Raw genomic sequence first — 2,315 nt, 5'->3', positions numbered from 1 at the left:
CTCACCAAATTCCAGTATCCTTTCACAAGCATTGGAATATTGATCCAGTGAAGGTGTATTTTGCATGGCTGGCACCAAACACAGAAGAGTCACATAATGGAAAAAAAGTTGAGTATAACAGAGAAGATTTATAAGCAGTAGAAGAATGTAAGTTCTGCGGATGAGAGACAGTCAGTACTTTGATTTTTGTTTTTTTTCCACTTTCTTCTTCTCTTCATGACATAAGAACACAGTGTTTTGCTCCTGTTGGTTGCATCCCTTCAGAACAATGGAAGAAGGCACTTAAACGACTTTTGGGTTCTTTTGCTTTTGTATACCAATGAACTTGACACGCATCTAAAATGTCTTTTACAACTTTACCTGGTTTGGATTTGGGTCAGACAGCATCAATTTACATTTCCTTCCTTAAGTCTCTCAAAAGCTGAAGTTATGTATTTGGCACCCTAACACTGAATGTGTTTTGAACATCTTTTGAACATCATCTCTCATTGACCTACAGAAAACAGTTCTCTAAACTGTTCTGAAACACTTTCTTGATAAATCACAGAGAAAAATGGACTTTTTTCTGTGACCAGGCTCTGGATTGTGTGAAGGCTGTGCTCCTTTATGCTCATTTCAGATAGAAATACCGTAATTTCCTAGAGTAGTTGGACCAGGCACAAACCACTGTTGTACATTTCAGGTTTATTGGTGTTTGTGTGGAAAAAAAAAAGGTTAAGAACAGGGATTTCTTAAGTGGCCACGGGAGGTCACTGTGGCTCCTTTTGAAACCTAAGTCACTGCGCATCTATTGGGCAAGTGGAAATGTGACTCTTAAGGATTTTTGCAGAACTAACACTTCAGTATTTCTGATGTGTGCATTTCAATAGCATATGGGTGCCAGCTTTAAAAAGTTTGTAGTATTCCTAATTTATATCAAGATAAGTCACTTTATGCATACAACATGTAAAGAGTGATTCATATTTAAAATGTTCTTGAATTATTTTAGTAATTCAGTTTTGTAAAAATGTTTGTACAAAAACTGGCTTTAGTATGTTCTAAAATAATTTTTATATTGTAAACCTGCTTCTTTTAAGATGACAGTACCTGGCACTTGTACACTGTTATTTAATTTGGCTTGCTATATTGTAACCAAATAGAGGGTCTTAAAGCCATACTGCTGAAGTAACTTGTGTTTTGGTTTCTTTTAATACATTATAAAGTTGATTCCACTCCAAAGAAAAGCAATATTTGCTCTAGAGTCAAAGTAAGGGAGCCACTGATTCCTGTTTTGGTAATTACTGAAGTTGTATAAACATTTGTTTGTAAATGTAGCTTGTGGAATTTTAAGCATTGAATAGCAAGCACATATTCATCATAGATTCAAATTCTGGTTAAGTAGGAGCAATCCATGCTTTTTTATTTCTCACTATCAGTGCCTTAAACAGTAGACATTTTACTGATACCAGGACTATGTTCTCCAGTACCGTGGGTGAATTGTTAATTATGTTTACTGTTTAGAACTGTGACAGCTGAAAGCTGAATAAAAACATTCTTTAACCTTTTGCGCCTTCTTCGTCTTTGCAAACCAAGTACAGGATTCTTTAAGCACCAGTGAAATAACTTTATCACTTTAATTGTATTTACTCTCAGCTGTACTGAAAGACAGCTTTTTTTTTTTTTTTTTCATGTTCTGTCTAGACATACTTCCCCAGATTAAGTTAATTTTCAGTCTCTGGTTTTGTGCAAAGGGAAAATGCTTTTTCAATGTGATTGGGAATCCTGATGATATCACAAAATATATGTCACTACCAAATTCTCCAAAGGTCTTTCAGCACACTCCAGAGAGTTGCAACTTCCAGCTGGTGATGTTTAATCTCTCCTTGAACCTGGCAGAGGCAGACTAGATCAACAAAAGATTATTAGCTTTGGGTCCAGGCTGTGTTTTACTTGTAGGCTGCTGGCTTATTTAGAGCTGCTGAACCATTGACTCACTGATTGATTGCTTACTCGGACTTTTATTTCTGATCTGACAAATGTAATAGTAGCTGTCTTAAAATCCAGTTTTTTCCCTTGCTGTTAGCCCTGGAGCTTATTGCAAGGATTCAGGAGGTATTAATAAGCATTACACTTCTGATTTTAGTGTTCATAGTTTTGAAAGCAACACAGCCATAATTTACTCAAGTATTCTGCCCCCAGAACTCTGACTTTTGAGACACACCTAATTATATGCAACCCTGGCAGGAACAGCATGACAAAAGAGACCTTTTAGTCCACCAAGTAAAAAAAATTATATTTTTTCAAGCAGAGGATCCCAAAGAGTTCCTATAAATAAG

This window comes from Empidonax traillii, unplaced genomic scaffold, assembly GCF_003031625.1.
Source record: "Empidonax traillii isolate 1590-97213 ecotype Southwest subspecies unplaced genomic scaffold, ASM303162v1 scaffold149:size904812, whole genome shotgun sequence".
NCBI classification, from domain to species: domain Eukaryota; kingdom Metazoa; phylum Chordata; class Aves; order Passeriformes; family Tyrannidae; genus Empidonax; species Empidonax traillii.
The sequence above is the reverse complement of the archived record's forward strand: the minus strand, read 5'-3'. Positions refer to the sequence as shown.